The sequence below is a fragment of the Marmota monax genome, unplaced genomic scaffold (genome assembly GCF_021218885.2).
Source record: "Marmota monax isolate L192 unplaced genomic scaffold, Marmota_monax_Labrador192_F-V1.1 WCK01_AAM20220418_F8-fsc00028, whole genome shotgun sequence".
In the NCBI taxonomy this organism is placed as follows: Eukaryota; Metazoa; Chordata; class Mammalia; order Rodentia; family Sciuridae; genus Marmota; species Marmota monax.
This window is the reverse complement of record NW_026694779.1, coordinates 15,117,150-15,134,939: the sequence shown is the minus strand read 5'-3', so window position 1 is coordinate 15,134,939 and position 17,790 is coordinate 15,117,150. Positions and strand designations below refer to the sequence as shown.

At 51.6% G+C, this 17,790-nt stretch overlaps 1 protein-coding gene across 9 annotated transcripts in view; it reads right to left on the bottom strand.

Annotated features, from left to right (window-relative positions):
• The window catches only part of Foxp1 (forkhead box P1), a 528,005-nt gene that overhangs the window by 145,828 nt on the left and 364,387 nt on the right, over positions 1 to 17,790 (bottom strand). Inside the window, exon 1 of one of the 9 annotated variants that reach the window (XM_046425585.2) lies at positions 414 to 631. The exons of the other annotated variants lie outside the window; for them this stretch is intronic. The gene's annotated coding sequence lies outside the window, so the exon portion shown is untranslated. Of the gene's footprint in view, positions 1 to 413; positions 632 to 17,790 lie in introns of those variants that run through there. 9 annotated transcript variants of the gene reach the window in all.

The following is a 17,790-nucleotide window of genomic DNA, read 5'->3' as shown; positions in this document are numbered from 1 at the left end:
GATGCACCAATGCAGCCGGTGTGCTGGCGCCAAAGCCGGGGGACAGTCTGCGGAGGCAGAATCACACAGGCACCGGCCGCGTCCCCCTACGCCCCACCAACAGGAAGAGGACGGCCACGCGCATCCTCAGCCAGAGCAGAGCCGGCTCCGGCCACCTTCAGCCTGGGAAGCCGCTCTGCTGGCCAGACTCGGCTGATTACATCCAGAGACACGTTTGCAAGCAAGAGTGATGAGCAGGGAGTGACCGGCAGCCGCCTCTCCAGTCTCTGGGGCAGAGTGGAGGGAGCAGGCAGTAAACCACTTGGAGCACCCTCTCTGCCCGGCTCACACCTTCTAAGAAGCACAGATCCCTCCTTTAAAAGTTCAACCCAGCAACAACGGTCTTTTTTTTTTTTTTTCCTCTAGACACTTACAGAGAAAATGAGGAGTTTGACGGAGGGAGCTCGCACTGCCTGCCTTTGGATTTCCGTCTTCTTGCTGTAGATGGGTTCTGGCTGTTTCTGTTGAAGCGGGGGTTGCCGAGTGGTTAAAAAAGATGTTTGAATAAACAGGAAGTGCTGAGCGGCTGAAGCTCTCCGCCGGAGGAGAGCGCACACTGGAACTCTGCCCTTTGTAGGCAACCTCCCGGCTCTGCCTCCACGGTAGCTGGCTGGGCTCTCAGCAAATGACAAAGAAACCACAAGAATTCCTCAAGTAATTCTTCACTTTCAAAGTTGAAAGATCAGTTGGAGCTTGTAGGTAATTTTCAAAGTTAGCACTTAAAGAAATCTATTAATGCTGCGCGTCTCTAAATCACTCCGGGTCTGCAAGCACCAACATGGTGCACCAAGTGTGCCCTGGCTGGAGCCCGCCCCGCCAAACTCGGCTCACGCAGGCAGAGACACAGACACACCAACAGGGTTTCTGGAAACCTGCTCTTGAGATATTTTTGTAGTGACATTTACATAGGCAGGATGCTTAAAGAAAAAAAAAAGAAGAAGGAAAGAAAGAAGAAAAGAAAAGAAAGAAGAAAAGGAAAGAAAAGAAAAGGAAAGAAAGACAGACAAGGAAAGAAAGCAAATTCAGATTCTGCAGCGTTGGAGGATTTGGTCACATGTATTTTAAAGAGCCCATCATCCCCGCACTCCAGGGACGTGCCCTTGGCCCTGCTGCTGTTCCTTCACAGTCTCTGTCTCCGCCAGCCACCAGCTCCTTGCTTATCTCAGATGCCTGCCTGGTACACCCGAACTCTCCTTAACCTCTCCAGCTCAGCACCCGAGTCCTGTTTTCTGTCACCAGAGGGACTCGACAGGTACCCGGAGGAAAAGCCCACCGCAGGAGGCCCAGAAGGTTGGCTGGAGAGAGAGGAAGGGGAGCCGAACAGCCATGTTCAAGGGGGAAAAGGAGGAAGAAAGGGCTCCCGCAAACTGCTCTGCTCCTCTGCCACGGAAGCCCCCGATATGTCACCGAGCACGGCGTACTGGACGGCCTGTCACGCAGGTGCTGATACTCGGCTAAAATAACTCATTGGGAGCTGTCACGGGTGTTTACATAGGCCCCCATCTTTTCTTCATGGAAGGAAATTTTTTTACTGGAATTCATCTTCTTTTGATCTCACATTCAAAGCAACGGCAGCTTGACAGACATTCAAGTCTGAAAGCAAATCCAGACGCCGAAGATAAACCGCCGGAATATGACAGGCAGAAGCATCTAAAGCTTATAAAAATGAAGAGAACAGCATGTCGCCTGAGTATTACAATACAGAAATCAAGAGACACATTAGGTGGAACTGATCAGCCACAAAAACAGTTCAAAAGGCAGATCGTAGAAACAGAGGACCAGGCTGGGGGAGAAATGGGGCCAATCTGGTCCACTGCCTCCCCTCCCTTGGAGCCTGGAGCCCCTGCCCACCCTGCCCCTCTAGGAGGGTGGAGTGGCCAATGCAGTTGCTCCCCTGGCCTCCGGTCCAGTCCCAGTCCTGGCCATGACTTCCTAGCAATGGTTTCCAGGGCAGGAGAGCCAGAGGCTGCTGCTCAGCGCCCACATGCCGCATTCTACCGACACCCCAGCTTCCGCTCTGTGATGTAGGATCAGAAGGCGCAGAACCTGGGAAGTGGGCGGTCAGGACACACACTTCTCCTGGCAGGGCTCCAAGGAGCTAGAGATGGCGCCTGGGAGCACCCAGCAGCCCAGCTCCCTGCAAAGGGCTCCTTAGTCCTGCAGACAGGCAGCGGCCTCCGTCCCTCGGATGGGTCCCTGCTGCCCACCCAGTAGCGCCCAAGCCAACCAGGGTAATGACTTAAAGGAATGTTTGCCAGAACTTTCTTAGAGGCATACAATTACTTTTTTTTTTTTTTTTTAACAAAGCCTCTCATTTTAATTAAAGTCAGAGCACATAATGAAAAGGTGCTTCTCCACAGAGTTTTGTCCTTAGAGCTGTGTGTTCACCAACACTGATGGGAACAAGCAGCTCCAGGTTAAAGGACAACAGGACTCCACAGTAGGATGTAGCCTGCGGTTGTCACTCCTGATTGTGAAAACCCTCTGGGACAGCAAAGCAAGAACTGTTTTGTGGAATGCTTGGCTATTTAAAATTAGCATTCTCCCTGCCCCCCCCCATTTTTTTGGCATAATAAACCATCACTGAGATATGGATTTAAAAATGTACAACCCAATTTTAAAAGCTGTAATCAGTTTAGGGTTTGCCTTGTGCAAACAAGATTCCTGGGTAACTAAGTTACAAATGTGGGAGAGAAAAAAAAAAAAACAACTAAACAAACAGAAAGCAAACACCCTACTAGATTCTCAGCCCGGTGCTTTTTTAAAAGTCACCTTCTGTCCTGCCTCTACAACAATGCAATGTGCTATATGAAGTTGGTGATTTTGCTTTAAACAGTATCAGATCAATCTGTTCAAGTCTCCGCTATTCTTCTCTCACCTTTAAAAAAAAAAAAAGTAGTTGCTTTCAACACTTACTCTCCAAATCCTCCAACGTGAACCTCTCATGTTGCTGTAGCTGTGGCAGTTACCCCCAACAGTGTGGCTTACTGTAAAAGTGAAATGTAAACTCCCTGCACATAGCAGAACAGGCTCTCCCTCTGCAAAGGGTGACCCCCCCCCTCCGCCCATGCACAAAGTGACACTCCATGTCACAGGGCTGTCTCCAGCTTTTTTTTTTTCCCTGCCACATATAAAGACCTTCATTAGTATAATTAAATGACTGCTGGGTTTTTTTGATATAAACAACTTCTGATATGTCATTTTTAAATCTCACAAAAACATCATTAAAGAGCTGCCATCTTTAAAGGAGAAATCCTCTGCTCAGGGCCCTGGGATGGAAGTCAGGCTCTGGACCTCCTCTCTCTGCCTTTCAGACTCTCCTGGACTTGAATGTCACCCTGGACCTTGAATCCCTGAATGTGAATGGCTGCATGCTAATTGCTCTAATTGCTTGAAGAGGTGCAGGCAGGTGAAACCCGATCCCATGGCCATGGTGGACCCAGAACAACACTGCCATGTTTACACAGTGGTTGGAATTTAATAGACCGAGCGGCCTAGTCTCAGACAGCACAAGCTCAGCTAATAGGTGACCTCTTAATGTAGTCCTCTTAAAAAAGAAAAAAAAAAAGACACAACAAAATACAATTGCATGTTCTGAACGGCAGGGTCCTAAATACCAAGGTTATTTGCTCGCCTCCCGGATTGAGCACAGGTTATACTACACCTGACATTTACACGGGCAACCTTACCCCGAAATTCGCTTTTTTTTTTTTTGTTTCTTTAACTTTAAAACAAAAAAGCACTTTATATGTCAGTCACCTTACAAACAGATTATGACTCTATGGTATTTCCAAGTAAGTGCATTCATTTAAATTTTAAATGGAGTGTTTTTCATACTGTGATCCTCCTGGTCCCTTAAAGGGGAAGACTCCTGCTCCCCTCACCTCCATTTATGGAATTCCTGCTCCCATACACAGTGACTGCAGCTCAGGTTGAGCCAGCCTCTCACGCGGGAGCTTCAGAACAATGCCCATGCTCTCTGAGCTCTGCTCTGACGCTCTGTGGGACTGGAACCTGCCTCTCATCTGCAGGGGCCAGAGTGGCCTGGACAGAGGCTGAAGTGGTTACTTGGTGACAGGAGCCATTGTCCCTGGATATTTTATGACCTGGCATGGACATGGATGTTTAGTGATAGCTCCCCACAGTTCTTATAACCGGGCACAAATGTGACCAGTGCCACACAGGAAACAGGCACTGAGGCGAGGAAACCCACAGAGGCGAGGTAGGGCCCGTGCCCACCAGGCCACCCGACACCCACAAACACAGGTGTGCACGCACACGGGAGCTACACACAGGGGAACGTTCACGCGTAGCCAAGGAAACACGACTGCCAGCACCAACTCTGCCTCCTTTTCCAGGCGCTGGGCAGCTGAAGGCAAAGGGACCTGGGGGGAGAGAAGGTCAGTAGGACCCCACAGAGCAGGGAGCGCCGCTGGACTTTCAAGCTGTGCTCTCTGTTGACTTCGGAAGACGCGACAGAAATTGCAAAAGTAGTAGAGAAAAAGTCCCCAAAAGGTATGAAAAAAATATCATTCCACGCGCTAAGTAATGAATCTGGGTGCTTCTCTGCCTGAACCATTTGTGCCCACACACTGGGGGGAAATCCAGCAGCGGGAGTACCTGCACAGGAAGTCCTTGGAGTCCCATGGGATTTACATCTTGTCCTAAAGTTGCAATTCACCAAGAAGAGGTCACGCCCCTCCCCTGAGGAAGGAGGGGGACAGTATCCATTTAAAGATGAAGTATAAACTCGTCCAGGTCTGGGACAGGAACACAGAGAGAAAAGTAAACAAGCCCCCACCAGCTGGCCCCCAAATAGTTCCCCTCTGAATGCTCTCCGCGGAGAGTGCCTGGTACCGAGAGCTGCCCCGGGCGCTGGAGGGTCAGCGGAGCTATGCTGAGCTGACAGGTTCCCTTTACAGCAGGCCAGAACTCTGGAGACGCTGGCCTTGCTCACCACCAGCTCAGCAACAAATGGCTAGAAAACTTTCATGAGGGGGCAGAGGACAGGACTGCAAACAATCCAGGAAACCATGAGAAGCTGGACTCCCTCTACGTAGGGGGAGGACCCAGGACTGGGGACCAGGGGGCCTGCAGAAGTGACAGCTACACCACAGGGCCCAGATTTCCTGGCAGAAGGGCCCAGCCAGGGCTGCGTGTCACCAGTGCCAAGGCCAGACCTTGAAAGGGTTGGCTGGGCCCTGCCTCCTTGATTGTATTCTTCCCAACTGTGCCCACAGACTCTGCCTTCCAAGTCCCCCTCCACCCCACTTCCAATTCCCAAGCTCCCTTCCTGCCTCTGGGAAGTTGGGAGCCCCCTCCACCAGAGTCTCACCCCAACATCCAGATTTAAACGCGACTTCCCCCAAATCTGTCTGTAATTTAAATATTCATTAGACCGATCCGATCACATGAATCCTAATATCTATCTCCTAATGCTCTGAGACAGGTTATAAATGCACTTTGAAAGGTTTAATTCAATTGGCAATCCGAGAGGTCTTATCACCGGAAATGTGTTATTTTCGTATTATTCAAGAAATGAACAAATGTGTTTTCCACAAATGTATTTTAGAAGCTACCCTTTCTTGTTATTGAAAGAAAATTGTGTTTATTACTCCTTTAGCACAGTGTAAACTCATAAACGTCAACAGAGGGTACAAGGAAAACTGTCAGCTAAATATTGTTTCCTTCATGTGCTGTTCTTCCAAGTCAATTACGCCTTTCAACTTCTGGGGCATTGTATGATAAACTGGCAGTAAAAATCATTCACATTAATATACCATGGTGCCTTGCCTGCAAAAGGTAATTAAAGAAGTAAATGACTCATAAGAATAGACATATTAGCTGCGAAATGAAAGGCAACTGAGCTGCCACATAAAAATATGTACCATTAAGATACTGCATTTTCATATTCCTGTAATCAGCTTCTGCAGACTAATGCTTATTTAATCCAGTTCTGTGCTAAGTCCATCAACAACTGTTTTTTTGCTGTTTTCTCCTTCACTGAACATTATGAGAGCAGGTTTGGAATAAATACTGCAATGAGATTTTTGCATACTCAATTGAAGAACAGGTTTTTACATTTTAAAATCTATTTTTCTTTCTCAGAGAAATCCAACATTTAAGAAAAAATAGATGACTGATGGAAAAAATAGAGACTGAACTAGGCCTGCCCCTTGGGTGGCAGGACATCGGGGAAGTCGCGTTTGCTGCCAGTTTCTCTGTGACCCACGCTGTGGTCAGCTCCGGGACCGGGCTGTGACTTGCAGGGCTGGGCTTCCTTTAGGAAACACTCCCTTTGTTAATAGCGTGAGCAGGATGAGGGCCATCTATCCTTGGCAGGGATGGAGAGGGAAGGCAAGGGGGAAGCAGTCGGCAAGAGGGCTTTCTGATGGATGTCTGACCCTCAGATGAGCAGCCCTCCTTTTGGTCTCTGTCCTTCCAACTGACCTTTTGCTCTATCCTTCATGTGCCTTGATTTCTGTGCCTCCTGGCCAGCCCAGCCCCGCCACCCTGCAGAACAGCAACCGCACACAGTGTGGTCAGACCTTGATCCCACAGAGAGGGTCCACGGCACCACACTGTGAGTGCTTCTGGAAGCCTCAGAGGCCTGCTGTTTCCTGGAGGCTCCAGAAATGGCCGCTTCTCTTTGGAAATGAGGATTCTCGGTTGGTAACTGATCTGCTCTCCAGATGTGCCTGTCCAGTTTGGGAGTTTGAGCTCTGCAAAGTCTTGCCATTGCCCACACAATCAATAAACAAACAAACAAAACCCAGCCTGCCACAGGATCCTTGCCTTCAAGTGGGTCTGCTGGGAATCTACCCCCCCTTAGTGACTGACAAAAGATTCTAGAAGATTCCCCCAACTGACTAAAAACATCCAAGAGCTTTCTACCTTGTTTTGTCCTGGAAGACACAGACTTCCACCAAGGTACAGCTCTAGGTGTCCCCGTGAGCTCCACCTCCAGGCTGTCCCTCCTCCTGAGAGTGTGGCATGTTGTTTGGTTTCAAAATTGATGACCTGTCAGGCAGGTCTTCGAGGACAGCACAGGGCACGAGATGGCCCTGCAGTGACCCTCAGCTATTTGTTTGTCTTTCCAGGGTTCTTAGAAGCAAGTGCGGCCTCCAGACGTGAGCAGGTGGCTCCTGGTACCGGGAAGCTGTCTCCCTGTGCTGCAGACAGCCCTCGGCACTGCAATGACTAGACTCCCGTCCTTTCTCTAACTGAGGAACAGAGGTTCCCATGAACACAGCCCAGCCATGCTGACCGGGAAACACGTGGAGAGACGCAGTGCTTCCAAGGGCCTCAAAACAGGATTATCAAGGGATGTAATGAGATCAGGAAATAAGAGCATTCTCAACATCCGGCACGAATCGGCCTTCAGACACCATCCTTAGCTGTTTATAACACCTCGAGATCAAAAACACAGCTTTGGGGACACGACACACCTAACCCTCCACATTCCTAAGAATCAACCTACGTGCATGAATGCAACGATCCATGAATTAGTTTTTAAAATACGTTTTAAAAAACTAGCAGACCCTCATCCGAGAAAGCAAGGCAAGAAGGCAGCTCTTCTGAGCCTGATAGTCCTCAGACCTCTGCAGATTAGGATTCAAACATGTAATTAAGAAAGATAACCCCAGTTTTTACAGTAATTAGTGGCTGTGGGAAATGGGATACTATCTCTCCCAAGTGTTACAAATACACCACCCTGGCTAAATAATCCGCAGTGCTGGAAACTAGACTCGGCACCAAGGGCAAAGCGGCTGTGCGGCTGGCGAGGAGCGGTAAATGACAGACTGGCGTTCAAGCCCATTAGCTGCTATGTGATAGGAGCACATTCACTAGCACGCGACCTGTGAAAAATCTTAGATCTCTTTAAATCTCTGAATTGGATTACTGCATTAATTCTTAAGAACTGCAATTCTTCAACCAAGTCAAATTACCCTCATTAATGGTGGAAAAACTGCCTCTGCAATAAGTTTAAAAAAAAAGATATTTATTACCTATAATCACTTTCACAGACTCTACCCGAAACAGGAAGGATGCCGGCAACTCAGAACGTGGTCTCACATGTCGATTCGGGCCAGAACCAAAATCAAAATAAAAGCATTTGCATACTATTTAAATTTCTTTTTTCACATCTATAGGAAAGGTCTTTTTATTAGAAGAAGCAAGTAGCTCCATTTTACAGGACAGGAAACTGGGGCATCTCTGGCACCCTGGGGTCAACTGCTGGGCTCTCCCAGCTAACTGGGGGCAGAGCAGGCTCCCAGCCTCCTTTCTGGGCATGCGATGCTAGAATCAAATCAGACAGACCGGCTTGACACCACTGTAATGCGACGCTCTGACTTCTCTAAATCACACGCCTTGAATTAAAAGGCAGGCAAAATACATGGAAAGACAGAAACACCGCTCCCGGGGAGAAAGGATACCCGGGATGGGTCTTCACAGCACCCACGGCCTCAGCTCCTCCCGTTTGCTAGAGCTGTTGAACCTGCACAGAGAATCCCCTGCGTGTGTCCTCTTGGAGTGGTGAGGGAAAGAAGAAATGCTAATTGATCCTCACTGCCTGCGTTGTCCCCAAAGGGCCTTACTGGAAATGTGGCCAAGCCTGACAGAGAGGGAGAAGCTTCTGGCTTCATGGCCGTGAGCCCTTGGGGCCCAGGGAGGCTGCAGCACTGGTCAGCCCAAGCCAGGCCCGGAGAGCCCTTGCACCGGGGATGGTGACAAACGCAAATGGGGCTGGACAGACACAAGGCATCCTGGTCAGACAGCTTCCACAGCATGTGCCAGGGGACAGGGAGACAATGCTCCCCAGACTGGACAAGAACCAGCACTTCAAAACAGCTGTGATAAGATGCTAACTGCAGTCCATGAGAAAAACCCAGGGGCTCTCCAGGACTTCCGAATCACAGTTATAGAAATGCTATTTTACTCACTTAAGATATGATGATAAAAATCAAATCCAGTATTTCCAAGAATCCTAAAATCGACTTGATTTTTTTCCTGGGTGGTGGGAACCATACTGAGGACCTTGCACATACTAGGTAAGCACTCACCCACTGAGCTACACCTTCATGGCCCCTCTAACGTTTTTTGAAAAATTATCTTCAGTAACCATTAGTGGTGAGGGGGAGCGTCTGAATGCCACAGCAGACCTGCAGAGCCCTGCTCATCCAGGTAACGGGGATGGACACGCCTTCATCAGCCTCGGTGTGGGAGGCATTTGCATTCCCTACCCTGGGCCTTCCAGGAACTGTCCAGGTGGGCATCAGCCACCCATCCTACGGAGGAGGAAAACCAGGTTCAGTCACGATGTCAACTATAAAGCACCAATAGAAAAATGAGAAAATTAAAAAAACAAAACAAAACAAAAAATACCTAGGTTTAGTCTGGGTGACTCTCTGGCCCAACACAGAGCGGCTTCTAGTGGGCCCCTGGTCACTCTGTCTGCTTGGAGGTGAAGGCAGAGCTTCAGAGGAAAGTCAGAGTGGAGCTGGTAACCACTGGGAGGAAACGGGCATCCAAGCAGGACATGAAAAAGTGCCGCTGCTGGGCGCAGGGACGCACACCTGTAATCCCAGTGGCCCAGGAGGCTGAGGCAGGAGGACCGCAAGTTCAAAGCCAGCCTCAGCAACTTAGCGAGGCGCTAAACAAGTCAGGGAGACCCTGTCTCTAAATAAAATACAAAATAGGGCCGAGGATGGGGCTCAGTGGTAGAGTGCCCCAGAGTTCAATCCCTGGTACCAAAAAAAAAAGTGCCAACAAACCTACACCCGATCAGAAGACACCCCACGACATGGAGACTCAAGCCCACCTCCCTCAGAGGCACCGCATGCTCGGCGGGACCATTTGGACACTGCTCCTCTTGGCCCTGGTCCTTGGTAGCATCTTCTCCTCTCCCGAGGAGCTTTAGGACTGCTGGTCAGGGGCGTCAGCACTGACCCTGTGGTCAAGCCGGGTGAGCCGCACCAGCCATAGCTCAAAACAAACAGGACTGAAGCCCATGTTCAGGCATCAGGTTCACACCCACTACTTACACACCCACCCGACACGAGTTTTGCGGTCTACATTGTCCTGAGCAGGTCTACACACTGGGCCTCTGAGGGAGAGTGGCCGGCCTGGTGCTTCCTCTGGTCACACCACCGTCTGGTGGGCCATAGAGTTAGGACGAAGGTCATCAGCACACCTGGAGACGAGTAGGGGCCGTGACAGAGGAAGCATCGAGAGCTTCACCCAACGCCTCGTCTCTAGCCTATTCTGATAAGTCCACCTGGGGATTCATCTACAGACATATTTAAGATGCAACCCCAAAGTAAAGAAGGAATCAAACAGCCAAGGAGCAGACAGAAGGTTCTGGAAGATGGGGCACAGAGGTTCAGAGGAACGCCAGGATGTGGCTATGCTCAGGAGGCAGGGAGCTTGTTGGATGCTAGGGACACAGGACTGTGGGGCTCGGCCAGCGCCCGCCTTCCTCCTCCAGCTGTCGTAAAGCAGAGGGAAACACAAATCCCAAGATGCTTTCCAACCAGCGACCTGGTGACTGAAGGTGCATCCTATTAGCAGAAGCCCCAAACCAAGAGATCCCATAAAGACCCAGGAGACTTCAGGTGATTGGTAAGGAAAACAGAAACGCCTTGGAGGTGGCCGTCTGTGTCTTGGCCTTTCTCAAGGCCATCAGGTCACACGTCCCCCACTCTGCACCCGGCCAGCACCTTTCCCAGACAGACCATCAAACACCGACGTCGGCTGTGGTGAAACGGCTTTGCCATCCTCTCTGAGGCCCCAGGTTAGCTGACCTCACAAGAGCTGCTTATCTGCCCGCGCCTGGAAGAACCGTGAGCCCTTTGAATTGGCATCAGGAGGGCAGAGCCCAAGGACGACAGGGACGGGAAGCACCAGGAAGGCTTCTGTTGCCACCGTGGCTCCATGGGGGAGGAGGTCCTGCGGCAGGAATGCAGGAGCCTCCAGGGCTAAGGGCAGCCCAGGCTGACAGCCAGCCAGGGGACAGGACCTCAGTCATGCAACCACAAGGCACGACATTCTCCTAGCCCCCAGAATGAGCTCGGAAGCCTATTCTCCTCCACGGCCTGTGGACAGGCACCCAGGGCAGCTCCATTCCAGCCCCTGCTGTCCTGGGCAGAGCACCCAGCCACCTGGCCCCTGCGCTTCAGCCCAGCAGGACTGTGAGCTCAGGTTCAGTTGTTTAAGCTGCTAAACGGGTGCCATGCGGCAACAAAAACCAAATGCATGTGGAAATGGACTGAATCTTGTCCCCTGTGCCTAGGTTTGAGGAATGCGCTTCTCCCATTTAATGGATAGGGACCCGCTGGGAGGGCAGAGAAGGGAAGGGTGGGGCCGAGTGTGCAGCCCAGGGCCCCAGCGGCCAACACAGCTGCCCAGGTGCTACTGCCCTCTGGGCCTCACTGGGCTCCTCTGTAGAAACAGGGCTACGGGCCTGGGGGGTGGTGAGGAGAACCCGGGTAAAACACGTTCAGAACCATCACACACCATCCAAGTGGTCGCTCACACCCCTACCACTTCCTTCCTGAGCCGTGGGGAGGACGCGCTTCCCTTGCCAGTTACTCCAATACCTGCTCTAGTAAAGCCCAACACACAAAGAAGGGCCTGCCCTTGGCCAGGGAAGAGAAAGCACTGCACGCCCTCTGGGTGCTCTCGTAGCCCACACCAGGACGGGAACAAGGCCCCCGGGGAAGAGTGGACAGAGGATGCAGTGCATGGCAGGGGGTGCAGCCCACCTGCGCTCCACCCCGGCATAGCCTTCAGGAGGTGGAGAGGAGACTTGCGTCCAGTCCCAGCTCTACTGCTGACCTCTCCACTCCCCACCAGCTTTGTCACCTGGGAGGTGGGGATGACAGTGACACTGTGCTTCACTCTTGTCGGGAGAAGTGAGGACCATGAGATTTTCTGAGGACAGTACCTGGCTCTCCATAAGTCCCTCCCCACTCCCCCCACACACTATACTGTACTCTTACCACTGCTGTGGACTGCGGAGTAGGCGCCAATATCCTCCCAGAGAGTCTGTGATCCCCCAAGGTAATCTGGTAGATGGGGCTCAGTAAATATATAAAAATAAACTAATGTAAGGGTTTACCACTAATGCCTTTCCATGTACGCTATAACCCATCTAATGACAAGAAAGTGAGGAGACTCCTCCACAGCCATGTTTTTGCCATTAAGCTTTACTATTTTTACTCAAAAGGGGAGAAAAAAGTTTATCCCTTTCCCTGACCTTATTCATAGTTTTGCTTTTCTTGGCTTCAATTACCTGTGGGCAACTATGGTCAGAAATATTAAATGGGATATTTCAAGAAGAAGGACTTCATAAGTTTTAACTGCATGGCATTCTGAGTAGTGTGAAATCTCATGCCACTCTGCCTGGGATTTAAGCCATCCCTGTGTTCAGTGTATCCACACTGTATACACTACCTGCCCATTAATCACGAGTAGCTATCTCGGTTATCAGATCAATGGTCAGAGAACTGCAGTACTTGTACTGAAGTAGCCCTGATTTCTACATACTACTGGCCCCAAAGTGTGAGAACAGCAATGCTGGCAATTCCAATATGCCAAAAATAAGCTGCAAAATGCTTCCTTTAAATAAAAAGGCAAAAAGTACAGTAATATCTGAACTTTCATCACAGTATGTTGTTATAATTGTTCTATTTTGAATCATTGTAAATCTCTGAACATGCCTGATTCATGAGTGAACCGTTACCTCGGGCAGGGTATGAAGGCACTGGTAGGATCTACACTTCTGGGCATCTACTAGGGGTCATGGAACATATCCCAAGGAGGAGGGGAGATTACTGTGCACGGGCCTTAAACCCTTGGTTTACTGCTTTCTAAGGAGGACTTTGGGCAAAACCAGCAAAGAGGATCCCACTTCTGGAAGAGCGTAAAGGGTAAGCGGTTTCCACCAGAGGGTCAGGGAGAAGGCCTCCAGGAAGAGCAGGCAGGGTGCCAAGAGCACACAGGAGTCTCGAGCCACAGGCGGAGCCTGCAGGTCAGCCTGGGTTTGGCCTCACAAGTTGGGCTCTTGGGGGAGGGCATGTCCACAAACTTGAACACGTGTACAGATTCACGTCGCCAGCATCATCGGGAGCCGGAGTGGCTTAACACCTCCTCCATGTGCCATCCCAGACTGGGATGCCGCCGCCCCAGCCCCAGGGCCACATCTGAGTGTCCCTCACCAGTGCTGAGAACTCTCAGGGATGCCCCTGCATGAGGGACTGTGTCGTGTGCTGTCCTTAGGGCTCTGTCACTCACCACACTGTCCCCGAGACTGTCCAAGCTGTTTCCCCGTTCCTGCTGGACACGGTCAACCTGCACAGAGCTCCCACAGCCTGTCTGTCCATCCCCCTACTCAGGCCTACATGGGCCGAGTCCAGCAAGGGGCAGCTGCGAACGAGGCTTCTGAGGACATGTGCACAGGGCTTCCACCTGGACACCTGCCTGATCTCACAGCCTGCATCTTAGCCGCAGGAGCCCTGGTAGCTGGACGGTCATTTCTGCAAGGTGGCTGCACAGTTTTATGTTCCCACCAGCGAAGCAGGAGACTGGGCTCTCTCCCGGCCCTTCACACAAGCACAGGGCACTATGGTCCTGGGGTCCTTTCCTTCCCCACATGGCTTCCCTTGGCCTTTCCCCAGTCTGCTGACTGGGAACAACTCCTCCTGACACTCTAACCTGCGGGGCTCCTTCTGTGGTGACAACTCTGTTCAAGTCCTCACCCATCTATCAGCTGGGCCTGGCCTGCTGTTCATGGTGGGGTTACGAGGGTTGTTCGTACCTTCTGTGCACAAGTCCCTTTCTGGGGATGTCATTTAAAGCCCGTCCTCCCAGCGGGCAGCACACCCCCATCATGAATGACAGCTGTGCCGTAGAAACTTCTTTTACCCCAGGATAGGGAGAAAGGAGCGTTTGGGGCGACTGCCTCGGAGAAGAGAAAGGCCGGCCAGGAGCCAAGGTTGGGCTGTGTCCTGAGCACCCAGGAGAACAGGGAGTGGTCATGGTCTAGGGCCTCGGGGAGAAGCCACTCTTCGGGACCATGGTTTCAATTCTGTGACTAATGATGCCACGGGAGGGTGACATCTTCCAGGACCTGCAGTTGGTGCTGCTGAGCCACCGGGGGTAGACCTGCGAAGCCGGGGGCTGTTCCTGTGGTGAGATGAGGGAGATTGGTTCCAATGCCAACCATGGACGTCGTCACATTAACACGTGCCTGGGCCACACCAGGCCTGCTCCCAGGGCTGGCTCGCCCCGCACGTCTTCAAGGGAAACCGTGCCCTCCCCTGAGGGGCACCCAGAGGGGAAAGCAGCACAATGACGGTAGGAACACCTACCGCTGGCTGGGCCACAGGTGTTGGTGGCTCCCCAGGAAAGGTCCACGTGACCCTGCACGCATGCAGCCACTCTTCCAACTCAGAAAAATCCTTCCTGGTGCTCAGCCTCCTCTAGTGGCCTCCTATCTCCCGGAACTCAGACACTCAGCTTAAAATGTGCAACCGGGTCAAGGCCAGGACCGCCAGCAAGAGGGACCCAAGGATGGCCAAACCGCCGGATAGCTGACGCTCTGGTGAGGCCCCAGGAGAGGACCACATGGGAGAGAGGCTCAGAGGAACCCCGTGATCCCCAAGGGCACCTCCCATCTCTGAGCACCGTTCCCAAGCCAGGCAAAGCCGTGGCCATCTCTGGTGGGTGCTGCCCTCCTTGCTGGCCCAGGCACCAAGGTGCCCGTGTCCAGCTTTGCGTTGAGCCCTGCTGGGCTCCAGGCTCCAGGCAGCACAGACCCGGCACCTGGAGGGCAGCTTCCAGAAGGCTGTGCCTCCTCCTCGGTGGACAGGGGCTGGTCTCACCCTGGACCCGACCATGGGCCAGGGGCCCAGCGTTCCTACAATGTCCTCTTTTTGCTCCCCTTTCTGCCCTCCAATCTCTCCTGGCCACAGAGGGCAAAAGATCTGCAGGACACACTGCTGGTCAGCACTGGAGGCTCCCCAGCCACTGGGAACAGAAGCCCGTGTGCACAGGGGGACCCTGCTCACCCTCGTCTCACATGCTCTCCCTCCGTGGTGGTCCTGCCAGCCTGGCCGCTTCATAACCCTCCTCCCGGGACAGCCCGGCTCCCTCCAGAGTATCCACCTCGCACCTGCACCTACACAACCCGGCAAGGCGGGCCATCCCTCCAGCGCTTGCCTGGGGTGAGGTCCTCTTGGCCCCACAGGCCCCAGGGTTCCACCTACCAACACCAGGCTGGCACACCCACCTGTGATCCCAGCGGCTCTGGGAGGCCGAGGCAGGAGGATTGTATGTTCAGAGCGAGGCCTGAGCAATTCAGAGCGACCCTAACCCTAAATAAAACACAAAAAGGGCTGGGGTGTGGCTCAGTGGTGAAGTGCCCCCAACTTCAATCCTTGGTAACAAAAACAAACAAAAAAGCTCACTATGCTTATCGGTGTCCTTACGTATGTGACATTTCTCCCTATTAGAGCACAACCTTTCTGACATTACAAACAAGTGTCCATCTGTGTCCGCAACAGCCCCGACACCACTCTGCCCAAACAAACAGAAGAATGAACGACTGTGTCCGGGTTAGGTTCTCCTAGGCCCTCACCTTGATGGCATTCTCTTTTTAAATACTTCTAGAAGAAAACTAATCGTTCCCATACTGTCACAAGTGGGAGCGCATTTTCAAACACAACTGCAAAACGCTCAGGAACCGTAAGAAATGGTGGATAAAATAAAGTCATGTGAACATCGGATGAGGCTACAGTGACCTGAGAGGAGTGACCTGAATGCCCTGCAATACTGGGAAAATACAGAAGCCTCCTGTCGATCAATAAGGGAAGACATGAAATACAATAGAAAAGTGGGTAATTTGAAAAAAATTACAGACACCGGCAACTCGAAGTTCCTCAGTCTCACTCCAAAGGGAAACGTGCGTCTCCTGTGCTCCTTCATCCATCCACCAAACAGGCCCACAGGAACCCTGCTGTAGCCGTAGAGTGGGAGGCAGACGTGGGCGCCCGGCTCTGAGAGAGGAGGTCTGCACCCGAGCTGGGAGAGGGAACCCTGTAGGAGCGCCAAGGGCAGAGGTGCGACCCAGCACAGAGCTCCCCTGCACTAGTGCTCAGACCGCACCCTGGATGGTAGGAGAGCCTGGGAACGTCTCAGAGGCTCCATCACAGTGGCCCCACATGGCTGGGCCAGGGGCGGGGTGGGGTGCACTGGGAGAGGGCAGGAGACCTACAGCCTTGCAGAGTTTGCCCTCGGCTGGGAGAGAGGTTCAGGCAGGGTTAAGGAGCAAAGCAGACGTCCTTTAAAACCGCAGGAGGAGGGTCTCCTACCCACTGGCGTGGCGTGGACCACGAGGAGTGAGTTCTAGGACACTCACAGCTCCCTGTGAGGCGTGGCTTTAGGACTCACCAGGATGCCACACAAGGTACTCAGTAGAATCTAAGGTGAACTGTTGTGTGATTTTTTTTTTTCCATTTTAACATCTGCAAATCTGGGATGCCTCCGAAAACATAACGGCATAAGAAAGCATCCCAAACGGACTGGCCTGACTGCATTGTTACTTTGATACTGGTTTAAAAAATAAAGATCCTACAAAAGGTTCAATGAAGTGTGGCATGTCCTGCTTTATGGATCAGGAATATATTTCTAAAAGATAATAAAAATATTCTTAAGCACGACACTTATGCCCTTTATCAGCTGGATATGCTGAGAGTGTGTGAGTGTGTGTGAGTGTGTGTGTGTGTGTGTGTGTGTGAGATTCAAAACTTCATGGTTGTGTTATACGAGGTTCATACTGGTGGGTCCAGGAGATGAATCCATAGATGGGTTACACCACTGTCTGGTTCTGTGCACCAGGTAAAATTGGATTCTGTTGAAGCAAAGTGGCTTATGTGAACCTAATTCTGTCTCCATCCAAACACACAATCGAGGCAGTTCTCACTCCTCTCTTTCTTCTCCCCACTCTCTGTTTGGTGAGGAGAAGGGGATGTAAGGAGGAGGCAGAGTGTGTAAGCCCGTAGTTATCAGCACCCACAGCAGCTGGACGGCTTTTGTCACTCACTCTCCCAGGTACCCACATCTCAGATCAGCTTAACACAGGACCTGATTTCTTTCCTCCTCTCTCCTTTTTTTTTTAAAGACAGGGTCCAGCTAAGTGGCTCAGGCTGGCCTCCATCTCCTGGGTTCATGCAATCCTCCTGTCTCAGCCTCCCCAGAAGCAGGTGCCTGTGCCACGCCCGGCGTTCATGATCTAATTTCTAAGCCCCAGAGGAGCCTGCTGCACACGGGTAGGAGAGGGTCAGACACAGTCGTGGCAGAGGCTGGCTGGACTCGCTTTTTAGGCTATCGGTCCTTCCTTCCCCGCTGCCTACCTGATGTCCAAAGCAACGCCAGGGATGGGCTCCAGGGCAAGACAGCGGGAAACCAACGGCACCGAGAAGATGCTCTGCGGCTGCCCTGGCCGGGACCCTGGCAGCGGCCACGTGTGCACCTGTATTTTCTTTTCAAGAGCAATTATGAGTTAATATGGTAAAATTATATCATTAAGCCTACTCAACTGGAATAAACTCTCCTTCTGATATGCATTTAGAAAAGCAGTTCACATTCTGTCCCTAAAATATATCTATTACACTTTTTGTCTCCCTGCACTTCTCCTTTCACCCTGATACTCGAGATAAGTTTCAGACACTCTGGCAGAAGGGGGAAGAC